General features: G+C 33.0%; 1 protein-coding gene across 2 annotated transcripts in view; it reads right to left on the reverse strand.

Moving 5' to 3' along the window:
• LOC118740795 (myb-like protein Y) overlaps nucleotides 1–7,609 on the reverse strand; it is a 68,587-nt gene extending 60,978 nt beyond the window's left edge. Inside the window, exon 1 of one of the 2 annotated variants that reach the window (XM_036472509.1) lies at nucleotides 6,925–7,609. The gene's annotated coding sequence lies outside the window, so the exon portion shown is untranslated. The remainder of the gene's footprint in view (nucleotides 1–6,924) is intronic. The other variant, XM_036472488.1, reaches the window with a different exon arrangement.
• Between the last annotated feature and the right edge of the window lie 10,555 nt (nucleotides 7,610–18,164).

The following is an 18,164-nucleotide window of genomic DNA, read 5'->3' on the forward strand; positions in this document are numbered from 1 at the left end:
GGTGGGTGGTATTTGTTGGGCCATAGGTCTTTTGGTGGTGGGCTGTTTATGCAATTGGCGCATATTTTCTACCCATTAAGTTTATAATTATTAACAACGCAGTTTTTTGTGGAAATTCAATCATAATTTCCGTAGGCGTTTTGCTGCTGTGAATCTGCAGGCGCATTTTTAAGCTCTATTGCGCCATTGAGTGTTTTTTTCTAATTTTTTTCTTTTTTGTTATTATGAACTGCGTATTTGAGTGTTTCAAATGAATTTTTGTATGTGTGTAATGGCCTGATTATGGATAGCAGCACTTGAGCGAGTACATTCTGAAGCTACAATGTCACATAAATTAAACATTCTCCTTAAGAAATAATTGTGAATTAATTAACTTCATAATTTTTATAGCTGAAAAGCTACAAGTGGTTTTCTCTAAGCGTCTGTATTAGGGTGGTCAAAAAAGTTTAAAATGTTAAGCTCACACTCCCTAGGATTTTTCTAATTGGGAAAAAAGAATAACCGTATTTTTTTTTTAATTTGGAACTGCCACAAAGCCCATGAAGTTTTCCATCTATTTTATGGGGGAAAAAACACGTAGAAATGATATACGATTCTTGAAAATCAATATTTTTCACTTCCAATAATAAAGCCCATTGTTTCTTTTACCATTTTTTGATGGCAATGATTTTGTATGGGTTATTTTTTGGGGTTTTCGGGGGACTTACGAAAAAAAGTTAATATTAAAAAATCGTTAAATAAACAATTGAGTATTGTTATTGGAAGTCTCCTAAAGAGGAACACAGTTCGGTCGAAAAATTTTCTACGAAAGTGTTTTTTCCGATAGAAAATACATACAATGAAAAGTTGATGGGGCTTTGTGGCAGTTCTAAGTATGTACCATTTTTTTACCAAAAAATACGGGTATTCATTTTTCCATTTAGAAAAATCCCCTAGATGAGAGGTTATCATTTTAAACTTTTTTATCCCGAGTGCTTTTGGACCACCCCAGTGTATACATACATATACACTAATGTATGTATGTATATAGGTATGTGTATGTACACTAGGGTGCCTCACCGAAGATTATGTAAGGCTTCCGCCAAAATATTTCTGAAAAATATTAGATATTTCAAAAAATATATTAGGGCAATTCTTCTAAACGCGTAAATGCTTCGTAACCATGCCAATCTCGTAAACTTACTTCATTTTGTATGGAAAATCGCTTTATTTACGAGGTTTACGCAGTTATGAGGCATTTACGCGTTTCCATGAACACCCATATTGTTCTTAAAAGACCTTACAAGAAAGAAATTTTAATTTTGTTGGTAATTTTATCTTCTTTTCGGCACTATTTTTGAAGACCATCAGGCATCGTTTTGAATTTTTAAATTCCATTCCCTGGTACCAACTGATTGGACTATAAAATTACATACCCGAAATTTTTCTAAATTTTGATGAAAATTTTTTGAATTTTTCTAAGTTTATTACAAAGTTTGAAACTTTTAATTATATACATACATAGCTTTTGGTATAGTATGAACGATAAAAAAAATATAGTTACCCAAATGTTTCAAGTTCATTTTTTTTTTTTTTTTGAAATTGCTCAGGAGAGATAAAAATACGCTAAATTTAAAAATGTTTAATACTTAATTTGAATGAAGTTTAACATACATTTTGTCTTCGTTCATTTGGCGATTCTATCAAACCGATTTTAAAACCAAGAAAACCATTGGAAAGGTAATTTTCTCTAGATGAGGGGAGTTTTTATGGTTTCAAAATGGGATAAAAATTACGGCCAAATTCGTTGTTTAAAAATTTCCGTATTTGTGTATGGTTGTTGTTGCATCCTGTTCAATTTGAGCTTTTTTCGCATTTAATTTTACTTCGTATGTGAAATTAAACTTTGTAATAAAGATAAATATGAAGGTGAAGAAATAAATGATAACGATGAAGACAAAAAAGACAAGGCAAAAGTGAAGATACAGAGGCAAATGAAGACAATGAGAAATACATAAGAATTAGGATAACTGAAAGAGTAAACAAATTAATTGAAATTTTTCGATAGGAAACGAAAAATTGCAGAAATCTATCAAATCATCGAATTTTATAGTTATCGAAGTTAATCGAGTTAAGCATGTCGAATTATTCAAATTGATCTATGTTGATTGTATTGTCGTTAATTATATACACAGAAGCTTAGTTGTTGAAATTTACGGACAGTTATCGAGCTATAACAATTTATGGGTGAATAGAAATTTTTTAAGTTAAAGAAATTTATCAAATTATCGATATTTATTGTATTATCATTATTTATAGAGTTAAAGAAATTTATCGAGTTATCGTAAAGCATCAAGTTCTTTCCACAGAATTATCGATAATTATTGATTTACTGAAATTGATCCGATTTATCGAATCGAATTTGATGGAATTTTCAAAAGATATCGAGGCATCGAAATTTCAAAGTTATATAAGTTTATCGAGCTATCACTGCTTATCGAATTTTATCGTGTTAACAGAGTGTAACGAGTTACCGAAATTTGTAGATAGCTTTCCATAAATATGGACCTGCTAAAATTAACCGAGTTATCGAAATTTTTAAGGGTATCCAAAGCGTATCGAGTTATCGAATTATATCGAAACATATAAAATTTTCTGTTATCGAAATTTATTGATCCCTCGAATTTCACACTTATCGAAGTTAGTCAAGTTACCGAATTTTGTTGAGTTACCGGATTTTAGTGTTTTTGAAATTCATCAAATTATCGATATGTATCAAATTATTTAGATTTATCTATAAACTAGAAGTCCTCCAAAGATCTTCAAAGTTATACAAAATTGTAGTCACGTTTTAGTTCCAAAGCATGAGATTTTCCGGGAAGTTACTTTGCACCTTATAAGTTAAACTACATAAGTGCTAAGTTATAAAAGCTCTCTAAGGCTTTTAGAAACTATAAAAAAGGTCGAATTTCGACCGTAACTGGCACTCTAGTATTGCTTAAACTACTAAAAAAACGTATGACGAACATTTCCAGCAGCAGGAGCTTGCCTCGCAAATATACAATACCTGAATTCTTCAAACAGAAAAGTGCAATCATAAAAGCTAACGGCATTTTATTAGCTAAAGCTAGAATTACTTGGCAAAATCAACAGCAACGGGAGCAACAGTATTGGTTGGTGGTATTCATCCACTGCGACACCAAACAGCATCAACAAATAATAACAGCATTTAACAGCAGCTAGGAATAATATTGCATGCAACCAACACCAAAAACCTGAATTTGAAGCTACAAACATAATATGTACATATTTATGTAAGCAAGTATCCAGCTAGAGACACAGACTGCATCAAATGGTCCAGTAGAACAGTCAGACCAGTTTTCATGAATGAGGAACTGTTGTTGAAATCGTGCATACATATGTATGTACATATGCACCTACATATGTATAAAGATAGCATAAGACCCATAGAGGAGCGGATAATCTTGCCACATTTGACCATGACTATGGCCATGGATATTGGCTGTTGTAGCCACGCATTCTTTTGACGTTAAGGGAAGACGTAGAAGGAAGACGACATAAAGGAATAACATGCGCCAATGATGAGTTGCTGTCAATATGTAAGTACGTACCGACTTAGAGGAGTGAGCCAACAATCAACAGTTGGTCATTATGTAGTGGCAAGATGATGGCCAAGCACAATAAATGGTCATACCTACATACTAGTTGTATGACTAGTCCAATAATATACATACATACATATGTAATGGAGTATGCAACCTTAAGATAAGCTGTCGGTCGTGATGGTGTCTGGGTCATGCAGACTAGTGTGCCTAGCAATACAAATTTTAATAGTGGTGATTCAAGTTTCTTAATTTGCTTAATACTTAGGGGCTTATAAGGGGGGAACACTTATACATACTAAAATTTCCCTTGGGGGGTTTTAAATTAGGTAGGGGAAGTTCATATGAAATATGGCCCAGAGTTGGCACTCAAGGATATTTAATCTTTCGAGAGAAACTGAACTCGCTTGCAAATAACAATAGCACCCACCTATTATGGCATGCGGGCTAAAGAGAATACAGAAGAAATATCTATATACTCTATAGCTCAACTCCAATTAGGCTTGAACTCGAAATAAGTGGTAATACCCAGCAAACAACCAAGAAGTATTTCTTTCTCTAACCTTGGAGAAATTGTTAGTTCTCACTTAATTTTCTCTCTGACGTCAGGATTTTTTAAAAGAACTTTGAAATTTTAAAGATATCGATTAATTATAAAAATTATTTTAAAACTTTAGTGTAATGTACTTAAAAACCGGTATGGGTATCAAATGAAAGAGAATATTCTCTAGAGTTAAAACACATTACATTTTTTAGTGCGTAAGGGACTGTTAGGTATTGAAAATGTCCTTTTATAATTTTATCCTTGAATATACTTGAAATTTTGTAATTCTTATTTTTGAAAAAATTAGGTATATGTTTAGGACTAACTTTAGTAGCTTAAAAAATTAAAATAGATTAAAGGGGTGTTTTCAATTCCTATTCGTCCTTGTGAACCCAAAAAATTCTACAGAATTTTTTCTTTAATTTTTTACCCATTTTTTCGTTTTACATTGCACTGAATTTTTTAAATAAGTTTTGGAATTAATCATATCTTTGGAATTATATTCGAATATAGACAAAACTGGTCGAAATAAGGCGCTTCTTTTATTTCCGCCACTAGTATTTTGAACTTTTTTCAACCAGAAACAAATTTTTTGACATACCTTAAGTTACTTTATCAGATACATATGTACACGCTAAAGTATTATTAAATGCATATAAATTTAATTACTGTCTTTCGTTTTGTTACTTATGAAATATTTGCAGTTTTTCGTGTTAAGTTGTTGAAAAATAATAAATATCTAAATCCCTGGAACCCGGGATTGACCCAACGACATCCCGAAAATACCGGGATCGTAAAAATCTAAAACATTAACATCCCTAGTACATACAGATTTTTTAGAATTTTTTTTTGAGTATGCGCTTTTATAGCCCAAAAAAAGTTGCTACTAAAATTAAATTGGCTATAAAACTGTATACTCAGAAAATAATTTAAAAGCTGAAAATGTTGATGAAACATTCGTCGAATTTTCCTAATTAAACTAATGGACTTACATGGTCTTTATTCGATAACGAGATACACTTTCATAAAAAAATAATAAATATTCAATAATCGGAAGAGAAATAGTCAAACAATGCTAAAACGTCTCTTCCCTATTTATATTTTCGCCACTGTACATGCATACATACATATGTATGTATGTATATTTTTGACAAGTCGACGAGCTTAATCATTCATGAGAAAAAAGCTATTACTTTTAAAGGGCTTTTCTGTAAAAAATCTACGTACTATGTATATATACATATTATGTGTGTATGTATGTACTATGTATTTGTATTAGAGTGCATAACCAAAAAGAATTCGGCTGAAAAGCGGCCTAGATAAGAACATTTTCAATGTATTTTCGTTTGAGATAGTGCGTTTTTGAACCGAGCTCTGAGATAGGGCATTCTTCAACCAAATTCGCAGATAGGGTGCTTTTCAATAAAATTCTGAAATATGCCGTTCTTTAATCAAATTCTGAAGTAGTGCCTTCTTGAAAAGTTTTCTGAGATAGGTCGTTTTGGAACTGGCTGCCGAGATAGATCGATATTCCATTCAGCCATCGATTTGTGATATTTTAGAAAAAATATTTTTTTAAAACCAGTTTTTTTTTATAAATAGGTCTGATTTACGTAATAATTAAAATTTTTTAAAAATTAAATTAAAATTTTAGCGGTTTTTAAAATATAAATAATAAGTTTTTATATTTCCGATGGAAAACAGTACCTACCTACCAAGTTTTCTTTTTTGTATGCGTCCTAATGCACATACATACATACATATATACAGTGACTGAAACAAGTGACCACGTGTTGATTTTTTAATATTCTCATTTTCAAGTTAAATTTTTTTGTAATTTTTCTATAAAAATATTATCTAGGCTTTCATAAAGTTTCGAACTTTATACAAAATTTAAGAAAATTCATCAAATTTCAAACTTTTTAATATGAATTTTTAGCTAATTTTTTGGGTATGCAGTTTTATGACCCATACCAGTTTAAGTCTAATTTTTCAAGCGGCTTAAAAATCGCATTGTTTTTTAAATTTTTTTTGTTTTATGCTTTATTTTGATTTGAAGCAAAATATATGTGGACCGTTTTAAACAAACTTTCGCGCGAATTCTAAAAAAAAAACTCAAAAATAAGTTAAGGTACAAAGTTTGGAGTTGGGTTTATTCGGGTTTTTTAAAAGAGTGAACTGTGTTTTAATTGGAAATTTCTAAGAATAAATAAATAAACATGAGTGGCAAACAATACCACTTTGAAATAGGGTTGCTATTATATTGACCAATACTCTACATACATAAAAATATTGAAAACATCGCTTTTGACCAAAAAGTCAAATTTCTATGCGTTAAAAAAAAAAATGGTTTGGAAAAAAATGTTATCACATATCAGCTCCTACTAACGCATCGTCTTGTATAATCGGATTGTATAATCACTTCAATTTTATTTAATTTTTAATTTTCTCATTGAATTTTTATTTATTTTTCATTTTTTTCATTAAATTTCGATTTTTTCTTTTTGTATTTAAGTTACTTTTTTTCATTAAATTTCTAATTTTTTGCTAAAATTTTATTTTTTTTTAATTCATTTTTTTCCAAAATTTTTATTTCGTTCATTAATTTATTATTTTTTCATTATTTTATTTTTTTCCTTAATTTTAATTCTTTGCAATATTTTTGAATAGAGCTTCTCTAAAAAAACTATTCAGTTCGAAATCAACTGACACTCAACTGACGATCTAAGACGACCCTTTTACTATTAATTTTTTTTATCAAATCAAATACCTACTCACCTTTTAAACGATTGCAGGCCGGCTTGTACTAATATCGTAGTAGTCTTATGAACCAAGTCGAGGAGTTCACCTCCCCCTCCGCATTTAGAAAAAACTAAAATAAAAGCGCCATCAGATTCTAGACACCAGTTGATATCGTTTAGTGATCCACTGAGAATTTAACAAGTCCAGTATTATTAAACTTAGTGCCAAAATGTTAAAAACGACTTAACGTTCAATACAACACTGTATTTTTTACCGTTTCTCAAAGCAGTAATTTACTGATTTTTTAAAAAACACTAGGACGTTGAACTATGAAAATATAACGGTTTACTAAAGTTATTTTTCCAACACGCACACACGCTTGCACAATTTACACCGCAAAAACGAAGAATATGGAGCAAGTAGCCCACTTTGTTTTTGTTACGGCTAGATAAAAAGCACTGCAAAAGCTAATTCATGAACTGCTCCCACGCCAGTAGAACAGAACACCACATCCAACTTTGTCCCAGTAGTGGTAACGGTAGCAAAAATCTCCAATAAAAGGCTATGTTAGAAGTAACAGTGCTATTTTTCTTCTCTAGCCATTTTTTCGTTTATTTTCCAGCCGACCTCGCTGCTTTGAAGAAAAAACAACGTTCCAAGCCAGTGTGAGACACATGGACAACCGTCCATTTCGATGGCGCGCGCACAAGTGATTCCTTCTGTCTCATGGATTCGCACAACGGCTATCTGCCTCCTGCTGATTCTACAAAAATGCTTCGTCTACCAACTAGCTGCGGCCAACAACAACAAAACAACAACAATTACAACACACACAAATGCACACGGCAATTTCAACTCCTCAAAATTTTGAAACCAGAATGCAGTGTTCGGACTCTCCCTACAACTCGATTCAGGAGTAAATCAACGGAAAAATCGGAGAAGATTTTTATGTTTTTTGTGGTAATCAAAAATTTTAAAGTTATGTAAATTTCATTGCCGGTATTTAAATGGCAAAAGTTGCTAGAAATTTCTCTTGGAACTTCAACTTATTGTGAGTTGAATGAAATAGGATATCACTTAAATATTTTCAAATCATGCAAAAGCAAAAGCGCAAACCCAAACTGAACATACGGCCCCAAAAGGACCAGAACGTGAATAAAAAAACAGAGCAGATTTAAAGAAAATATGAGCAGAGGACTAGATTACATATACACATTTTTTTAAAATCCGGAGTAAATCTACTCCGATCGTAGGAGAGTCCGAGCGAAGCCAGAATACCAACGTACGAACAAACGGAAGAGAAGAAAACCAAAAAAATAAATATGTAACCGCCTATAGCATGCTAACAACAATAAGAACAACACGAGAAAAACAATGTCGAACGTCGACGTATATAACTGCACTCAATGAAGGTAGCAGCAGCAGCGGCGTCAGCGATGGGTAGGCTAAATTGACGTCGAACTTGTTGGAAGTGATTGAAGGCCACTACCGCGAACACCCAATTTCACTTGAATAGGCATATAATTTTTCTACAAGAACCGACCTTAAACGCGAGTCAGACAAGCATGCTTATGCAGATTAACTAGCACACAAATGCGCATCATAATTTTGCCCTAAAAGCATAAACAGACGGCAGCGTTGATCCGGATCAACTCGGGAATTAACTGCAGTTGATCGCGATTAAGTCCGAGCTGATCCGGATCAACGCTGCCGTCTGTTTAAGCTTTATTCCTTTTTTATTCATTGTTTTATATGTTCTATATATTTTAACGTTGCTTTCAGTTAGTTGTTGTTGACTTCTTAATAAAACTTAACTCTAAAAAATTAAATTAACTAATAGTAAAATAAAAAATGAGATATAAAATAAAGCAAATGAAAACAAAATTAAGTAAAATTAAATATATAAATAAAAAAATCAAAAAAAAAATAAATTAAATAAATTAATAAAAACAAACAAAAAAAATTCGCAGTAGCTCCATCCGAGTATCGAACCTGACAGGTCCAGGATTATAGCACACAACTCTCACCACTCAGCTACCGCGGACGCCAAACTCGCCTGCTTTGCTTGCTTACTTGTACAAAAGACAAAGCTGGCCGTTTTTACTAGGGTTGTCATCGAAAACTCCCCTTATCCGCGTCAATTCTCAAAAATTAGCTTAAAAAATATCAGCAATGTAATTAAATTTTTTTTTTCTGACAGAAAGCTCGAATTTGGACGAAACATAATAAATATTAAACCGGCTGATTGTCAACGCGCGCAAAAAGATGGGAGTTGCTAATCTTTTCGCTTCGCGCTGCAGCCGCAAAGATCTACATACATATGTGGCAGGCGTTGTGCATTTTCATACAATTCATCTTATCTGTCAAAGCGAACCTGTCACGCAAAGCGAAGCAAGCGTTTTATCTGGCATCAGCTTAACATCCACAAAACTTAAATTAAAAATAAATTAAATTAAAAATTTTTGCCAGCAGCAATTTGCAAGCAAGAAAAACAGAAAGTCATCTTTTTACTTAGCTTACTTAACTTAGCTTACTTTTGCTTATAAATTGTGTTAGGCAAACTTGTAATCTATGTACTTAAATTATTTTCATGTTTTCCGCTCTATGCTTTTGTATGTAAACAAAATTTCGATCAACTGCACTAAAAACTTGCAAGTTTTTGCTGGTTTTGCGTTCGCGTACTTTGGCAAACATTTCTCTCCTTGAGAAAGGACAAATAAGAATTCATTAAAATTATGCCGTTTGAGAGTTTTCTGCTAGAAGAATTCGCGAATACACTCTTTATTAGAATACGGCTGTTAGTCTTATTTTGAAGAATGACTAAATTTTAAGAAAAGTGGCGGAAACGAAGAAAATACCTTGGCGGTTTGGATTTTACTCGAATAGGCAAACAAAAAGAAAGGATTATGACGAAAACCCTGTCAGAGAGGTTGTCTTAAGGGCCTTTTAAATAATTCAACGATATCTCGCTCCTTGCCACTGTTATAGGCGGGCAAGAGGATGGAATGTCTGCCAAACAAATTTTTTTGACATACTCAAAAGGAGACCTTTGTCAGTTATTCAAAATTACGAAATCGCACTTCGGACCGTTACTGTTGTTGAAACGGAATACAAATTTCCCAAAAGTTTTAGAGAATGTTGTTGGAATGACAGTCCTTGGCCAGATATAAACCTGGGTCATTCCAGTTACATAGACCCGACTGTCGTGGGAAACATCATACTCTCTTCTTGATCATGAAGTAGAATCGAACAAAGTTTTAACAATAATTCTCTGAAAAAAAACACCACTTTTTGAAGTTACCAAAATTCCAGTCGTGATTCTTATTTTTTTTAATTATTCAATTTATTTTTATTTTGTGAGCACAAATGCTTAACCCTGGAAGAGATTCGCTCTTTTGACTCTATCTGCGGGCTTGTTAGTCGAAACGACTAACACCAACTTTAAATTTAAATTTAAACAATAAACAAATTACAGTTAAAAATTAAGCTTCGTTTTATAATTATTAAATATTTCTTTTTTTTTTTGAAACACATTAACAAAATATAACATATAATAAGCAAAAAGGTAAGTGACTTCAGAGAGATTTACGAAGCGAAACCCAATTTTTATTAGTCGACTCGACGTCCAGGGTTAAAGCAGTGTTGGCCAGAGCGAGCTTTTATTGCATGCCAGTTGAATATCTTGCACACCGTCTTCAAAAGAGTCACAACTCAAAATGATATGTTTCTCAGAAAATGCGAAAAACTATTTCTTAGCACATGACAATCATATGGAAAGTGCGACTTTACCTGTTTTTTTTTAACAAATTATAACAAAAATTTGGTCCAGCTTTTGCTGAAAAATAAATAAAAGCTCTGTGTACATCTTTAGAGCATAATCTCAAAAATGCCAAATTTTGAATTGTGACTCTTTTGTAGGCGGTGTGCGATATGTTAATTGTACAGAGAGCTACAATTAGCTTGCCACGCGTGCCCGTGCAGTTACCAGCTGTGGCTTAGAACCGTTCATAATCTACATATCCTATAGTAAAAACTCCGGTTTTTCTTTAGTCCAGTATCAGGCGGACTTTCGGTTATTTTCGTGTGGCATTTGTATTTTGATTCAATTGTTTCTTTCTTCATACAATGCTACATACCTTTTGGTCAGCTGATGTAGTTAAGTGACATTTTGACCATTTTTGGCTATTTTTCTGCAAATTTCAAGAAGCTAGAAAATCGCGTTGATTTCAACAATTTTACTTTTTTTTTGCTGACGGTGCAAAAAGTAAGTGAAAAGTAATTGCCGAGCATTTTTTGTGTGGAAGAAAAAGCACAACACCGTCAGACAAAAAAATTATTAAAAATCACGTGATTTCCTAGCGTCTTGAAATTTGCACTTCAACCTACTAAAAATTAATGAGCTGTAAAAGTGCGTACTTAAAATATTTCTAAAAATTCTAAAAAAATTTTAAAGTTATTGGGTGTAACTGTTAATATTTGTTGAATTTTTATATTTTTAAGAAATGTTGTTTTCGTTATGTAATGTGCTAAACTTTTATAAAAAAAAATTATAGACATTAAATAGACAAAAGAAAAATAGCCAAAACTGGTCAAAATGTTACATAACTTAATCAGCTGACGACAAGGATATATACAGTCAGCGTCAAAAATATGAATACCCGACGTTTTATTGATTTTATTTGTTTATATTTTTTACCAAGTTTTTCTTATTTTTTATAATACTCGAGTTCATTCAACAGCAAAGACAAGTAGAATCAATTTTTTAGATTTCATATAGAACTCGGGAAAATTTAGGAAATACCGAAAAAAAATCATTAAAATTTTCAGCTTATCAATTAGATTTCTTAGAAAAATGAATACGCAGTTTTGTAGCCCATTAAATTTTTGAATAATAAGGTGCAAGTTTTAAATCTCTACAGAATACTCTTGATTCTTAAGATATCGAATTCAAAAGTTGAAGATTTTGATGAACACTTTTAACTATTTGTTGAATTTTTCCGGAGTTCTATATGAAATTAAAAAAAAAAAATTATTCTGCCGATTTTTGCTGTTGAATAAACCATATTTTTATTAATTAGTAAGAAAAATTTTGTATGGAATATATAATGAAATAAAATCGTCAAAACGTCAGGGTATTCAAATTTTTGACAATGACTGTATGTTCTTTCTTCAGCTTTCAACAATATATGTAGTATGCTCTTTTAACTTAGTTCCCAACAGATCGCATTCGGGGGCTTAGGTCCGCGAAGTCCTCCATTTTTTCCACCTGCTTGGCTCATTATCGCTTTGCGATAATAGAAAATGGTTAAGTGCTTCACTAACTTTGGTGCTATGCTCCCAAGGATATTACGCTCCCTGTGCCTATTCAAGTGACGCAATTGAGCAATCTTGTTTTTTTTTATTAAAAAGCTCTTAAGAAAAACGAAAATACATGCATATTATTATTATTAAGGGTATACTTCCGCTGCGACCTAAAAAAAGATCTATTGTGCTAAATATGTACTAATTTTAGTCACTCCAATCTTAGATTATTTAAGAAATTAAGCACATTGGTGGGCGCCGTGTTCCAAATTTTGGATGGAGAAAATAATCGTTCCCCAAGGTGTATCGATCTGCGGAATGCATATTAAATAACGCTCCTCAAGATATGGAAAATAAATTTTCTTCTATCGTAATTTTTAAATCAATTTACAGGTGTCAAGAAAAAAATGCTCGTATACATATGTATGTATTTATTTCTTTATAATAATTTACAACCTACACGGTAAAGTATTTTTTTAAGCAACAAAATTAATGTAAAATACCTACTTGTGATTTTTCTTGAGAGTTGTATTCTAAGCTTAAAACAGAATGTATCAAAAGTTGTCTCTTCGTTTTTACCACTTTTTTTTTTAAGAGTCGATCATTCTTCAAAATGAGATAAAAATTAAGTTTTTCCGACGAATACAAGTAAAGATATTAGCCCGATACAGGAAGAAAAATAATACGCTTATTCAAATGAAACGAGGTGTGTGTAAATAAGCATGTGTTCGTGCACAGGCAACAACAAACGCATACGATTTTGGCGGAACTGAGCGCGCAAGGAATTTCGAAAACAAAATTATTATTTTTGTTTGACTGCATGTGAACGTCGACGTCTTTGGTGTTTGCTTTGCTGTTTGCTTCGTTGTTTGCAGCTGTCGCCTCTGGTCTCGCTTCGCACTGCACCGACGACCGCACGTTGCTGGAACAGTCGAGTTTAGTTGTTCGATTTTTGTATAAGGCCCATTTACATAGAATTTTCGCGTTGCGTTAGCTTTCGCTTCCGTTTTGACAGTAACGATAGCGCTTCCTACAATCAGCGTTGCATGGTTGACGTTTTCAACGTCATTTTGATGATAGATAACACTTGTTTGGTCAAATATGACGTTTTTTTTTTTGTAAAGGTCGAGCTTCAACAATGAAAAACAATCCTTCCAAGATTCGTTTTACAAATATTGGACTTACCAAATACATACATAAATACATATGTATGTATTTACATATGTAAATATGTACATATCGCTCATTTACTAAAATACTGTTACAACAGAATTACTCGCCATACTCATGTTGCGTAAAAACTTCGCGCTAAAATCTTGTGCAGCTTCCGGTCGAAAATGGAATACACATCTCTATTTTTTGCATTTTGCGATCGAATATGAAAACTTTAAACGCGTCTCCGTAAAGCACTAGCTTGTGCCTTTAATATGTACACAGCGTCGCCGCGACTGCGCAGCGCATACTGTCTTTGCCTTTTTTGCGTGCGATTGAAGTTTATTGGAGTCGGGGGGGTTTGAATCCGCAGTATAAAATCTCTGATCGGATGAAGATTACGATCGGTGCACAGTGTGCACATTTCATACAAAAGATTGTCATACAAAATACAGTGCTGGCCACTTGAATAGAGCCCTATTTTGATCCGCAGTATTTACAGTTTTCAGTTTGTTTATTTAATACATATTTATTAAATAACATATTGCATATTCTGTGACAAAAACGGGCGCTCCATTCTCTTTCGTTGCGACAAAAATGACGTGTGAAAGGATGTACCTAGTAAAATTTCATTTTGACAGGCAAAAACAAAAACAAAAACATATGAGATCATTACGACGTACACCAACAAAACGAAACAACTAATCACAACTAAAGCACAGCGAGTTTTTCACAATGCACGCACCTTTTTTTATTTTTCATAAAAATACAGTTTATACTAAATACATCAAAAACCATAATAGTAAAATTTTTAAACTTTGTGCTAAACTCGGAAAAATTCAATAAATTTGCATACAAATTTGCATCAGACTTTATAAAAATTTTGAAAATGAAGTTTTGTTGACTTTTGGTATTGTTTTTACTGAGATTTTCTTCCATACACACTATGTTCGACAATTCTTTTTATAAGGAAGAAACTGTAGCAAAAAATAAATAAAAATTTAAAAAAATTAACGAAATTTTCTGGCAACTTCAGACCAGCACTTTATTAATTGGCTCAAAAGTTACATTTTCACTATTTTTCTATTCTTATTGGAAATTGTGATCTGATGAAAGAGCCTCCGAGCCAATAACTTTGTACGGCACTGTTAAGTACTCTAAGTTTCATGAAAAAAAAATGAAAAAAAAGTAAAAGATAACATTAAAATATCAGCGATATTTTTCGTTGCTGTGAACTTGCTTCAAAACTTCTGTCTTTTCCTTAATATAATTGTAAAACTCAGTGCAGGAGGTTTGGACCGATTTAGGTACATATACATATTACTTATCAACTATTGCTTGTGCAAAGTTCAACTATCTGGAGATGTAACTATTTCACAAATGAAACCGCTGCACTGAAAGAAGTTTAGAATCAGCGTTCGGACTACTGAAACTCGATTCGGAAGTAAATGACTCGTAAAATCGGAGTAAAAACGAAATTTTCGGAGCAGATTAATATTCTTTAATGAAATAGTATAAGAAAAAATTAGTTACGTTTCTCAAATTTTCGGAATAAAACCTGTTAAACTGTCAAAAAGCAAAATTTCTCGCAGAGAAAGAGAGAAAAACCAAAAAGTACGGGATCGCTTTTCTGGTAAAACTGTCAAAAACACCGTGGATGCCATTTTTTGTTTACATAGCAGTTTTGTCTCATTTGTCGATCTACTAAATTATACGCAAATACAGCAAATTATAAGCAAACGTCAGCAAAAATCATTTGGGTTAAATTTTGCTACTTCTGACAAAGAGATTACCTTTTATACTCTCCCATTTTTTTCCCCTCCTTTGCCAGTAGTTTTCCCATAAACTAGTATACATATAATTTAAAAAAAAAAAACATAAATTATCGACATTAAGCCTGTTCCTGTATTTATTTTTAATGAGATTCATCTCCGAAAATTTTCTTTCGGCAGCAGCACTACTGTGCGGTAAAATAGCTAATGTCTAGAGCTGGGATACTATCGATAGTAATATCGAGATTTTTTTGAAAACTATCGATGTCGGTTTTAGCGAAACTTCTCTCTTTACATCTCTTTTTTACATTAATTTTTTTCATCCCAGAAAATTCCCAATACAGTCGGCAAAAAAAAAATTTAGTTATTGGAATTTTTAGCAACTATAAGCTTACACTTAGTTATAGTAAAATTTAATAACCTATAAAACCGCTTACACAAAATTTTTATAGAAATTCGAATTAAAAAGCTTGAAATTTTAATGATTTTGTAGTTTTTTATGTTTTGTACAACTTTTATAAAAAATTAGTAGAGACTTGACAAACAAAAAAAGTGAAAACTGCTAAAAATGGTGTGGTGCTTTTACTTTGACCAGTACTTTATTCGTTTTCTTATAATATGGTATAATGTTAATAATTTCCTTTGTTCGGATTTTGATATGCGCCTCCGTATTTGATCTCAGTTGAACATTTATAAGTATGAGTTGTCAATTTAAACGAATATCTTTCGTTTTGTTTTTTTTTTGTAGTATTAGAAATTAGACAATTATTAGACAATTCCACTTCTTTGCACTTCAAAAGGGACAAGTATATATAATTTTGATGGACTCAAATTAAAACAAATTTATATAATCTCTTTAATTTACAAAGTAATTTATAAATTTTATAAATTTGTTATTTAATTTTCAAGCAATTTAGCATTTCAAGTCAATACCTCTCACGACGATAGTACTATCGATACCATCGATGTTTTCAACTATCGTTTCGAAAACTATCGAGTGGCGGTACTATTGATAGTATCCCAGCTCTACTAATGTCAGCTCCGCAAAATTGCTAAACATACACTTTTCTAAAATATTTTTCTGGTCCTTAATCAATCTCTTGCTTTGGAAAATAAAAAAGTGATTCCGCGCCCATATTAAAATTAAGTTAAAAAGATATTTGAATTCCCTGCTGCCTGTAATGGGATTTCACCCTGACCCGCTGGAAATTAGCAAATTGCGGCTAGCATCTTCGCGCACTCAGCTACAGCCAGGCATGTAAATGTGCATTTAAATGTTGAGTTTGAATCAACACCACGCGTGCGTGTTATGAAAGTATTATTTTTAAATACGAACATTTTAAAACGATAATCAAATAAAAAATCCAAAATCCATCAATCCAAAAATATCCATGTTTACTATGCGTTATTTTTCTCAGTGAATTCATACAACTTTTCTAAATATTACAACGCGTTTTTTCTGTTAGTATAGGGATTTTTGAACTTTTATTCAAATTTGTGCAATCAAATCGACAACTGGGACACTTAAACGAAACCCGGGACATTTTAAGATTGGACCGGGACCGGGTTTTCTTGTATACATAGAATCATATATTTTTATAAAACATCAATGAATATTAAATAAACAGAAGGGAAATTGTTAATACTGAGGATCAAAAGGGGCGCTTTTTTCTTCAGTTTGATTACCGTGTTGCAATATTCAATTTATCTTATCAATTTAGTTAAATTAAAATTTGCAAGCAGATGGCAACTTTCCACAAAATATTTTCGCCTGTAAGCATTCTTAAACCTATTTCTTTGAGAGCCATATTGCAATATTTATTTTATCTCATCAATTTACTTAAACAATTTTTAAAGGAGGCAACTCTCTACGTTTTTCTTTTTACACTTCAAATCAGACTTCTAGCAATACATCGGAGAAAACTGCTTTCAATTCTCCGCATTCGTTTTAGGAGTGTTGCGCGTACAAACATACGGACAGACAGACAAAAATTCTACAAATTGTTAATTTGGCTTCTGTTGGAGTTAGTCAGTTAGTTATCTTTAGAGACTTTTAAGACTTCAACGCAAGGGAAAATTAAACAGAGAGTTCCACAGCATGGTGTCCTCTCCCCGCTTTTGTTTGATCTATGGGAACGTGAAGAACCCAAAAATACTCAGCCAGCTCCGACAGACTCCTCTCATTCTCGGCGCACCGAAGCACAATTGTCAAAAGTCCTCGAATTGCTAGCCGGCAGCACTTGGGGGCAAATATATTTACATTGCTGGCAACATACAAGGCAATTGCCCGGACGGTTCTAAATTATGCAGCGCCCATGTGTTCGCAGTGGATGAAGCTACAGACTTGTCAAAGTACAGCATTGCGGGCAGCCACGGGATGAGTTCTGATGTCGCCGGAACATCACCTTTATAGCGAGGTGCAAATGCTCCCAATAAGCGAGACCAATTTATTGTCCCTACTTCAATGTCTACAAAAATGCTCAAGCCGAATTTTTTCTTAACGATTTTGCAAAGCGGTCTCACAAGATTTCCCCGCCTGATGTGCAGATTGATGAAAAGACAGAGGATTTGTTGAAGGTGCCTCCCTACGAATGCGCAACTCAACCAATCTTGCCAGAATGGAACTGAAACTTTTAGAGCTAGTATAGTTGTCCCTACGAGGTTAGCGATAAAGACTACGTCTACTTCTTCTTCTTTTTTTTTGGCGCTGTAAGCACCTAAGCGATTTTGGCCGAGTTCAGCAAAGCACGCCAGTCGTTTCTCCTCTGTGCCAACTGACGCCAATTGGAAACGCCAAGTGAAGCCAAGCCCTTCTCCACCTGATCTTTCCATCGCAGTGGGGGCCTCCCTCTTCCTCTGCTACCACCAGCGGGTTCCGAGTTGAATACTTTCAGAGCTGGAGCGTCGGTGTCCATTCGAACGACATGACCAAGCCAGCGGAGCCGCTGTATTTTAATTCGCTGCACTATGTCCATATCGTTGTAAAGCTCATACAGCTCATCGTTCCATCGTCTGCGGTACTCGCCGTCGCCAACGCGTAAAGGCCCGTAA

The sequence above is a fragment of the Rhagoletis pomonella genome, unplaced genomic scaffold, assembly GCF_013731165.1.
Source record: "Rhagoletis pomonella isolate Grant_MI unplaced genomic scaffold, Rhpom_1.0 Rhpom_scaffold_00001, whole genome shotgun sequence".
Classification (NCBI taxonomy): domain Eukaryota; kingdom Metazoa; phylum Arthropoda; class Insecta; order Diptera; family Tephritidae; genus Rhagoletis; species Rhagoletis pomonella.